Here is a 787-nt window from a genome sequence, read left to right as displayed (position 1 = left end):
ATACAGTGGCTTCGTCCTACATTGTCTAGATAAGTAGAATATCCGCCCCTCACGATGGATACGTGAGAGTGCATACCGCAATAATAAATGTGGCGTTGAACTTCCACTTTGCATTGGATGACTTCAGCATAGTTGTATTCCGACAGTTGGAGGAGTTGAATGTAGATACTGGTGTCGTTGGTTGTTTTGATGTCAAGGTCGCAGTCTCCGGAATTGAGGAATGAAACGGATGTTATATTGAGGTGTCGACCTCCGTAGTCAAAGCCCAATAATGAGTTAGCAGGCGAGAGAGCCAGCAGCAAGATGCCCACGAGTAGCATGTTGTTGTTGACTCCTGCAAAGTAGCATAATTTATAACTTATCCTAAAATTTTAATGTATTCTATGCTATTAAAAAAAAAAGAAATAAAATTATTATTATTATTTGTTGTGTTTTTTTTTCGTTTTCTCTCTCCTTTGTTCCGCCCCTTGTAGTCGGGGATTAGCATTATTTTATGAAGATTCGGACGGCCAGGATAAGAATATTATTTTCCATTATAAAATGTAGCACGATGTAACAGTATGGTAAGTAAAGCGGTGTTTATAGTCCGTCATTAAGTTTTATGTAGCGCCATCAGATTTTTAGTCACCAGATATTTACGTAATGGAGTGTCGGGTTTAATGGTGGGTTTAGTGTAAGAGTGTTTTTACTATCTATCTATATTAAGAGTATATATATATAAGAATTAAATGTAATAGGTAACTGTCTTTCCTATTTTATATAATCTATTCCATATTTTAATTATAAC

This window comes from Odontomachus brunneus, unplaced genomic scaffold, assembly GCF_010583005.1.
Source record: "Odontomachus brunneus isolate Ranch 3 - 2012 unplaced genomic scaffold, Obru_v1 Obru_scaffold_292, whole genome shotgun sequence".
NCBI lineage: Eukaryota > Metazoa > Arthropoda > Insecta > Hymenoptera > Formicidae > Odontomachus > Odontomachus brunneus.
The sequence above is the reverse complement of the archived record's forward strand: the minus strand, read 5'-3'. Positions refer to the sequence as shown.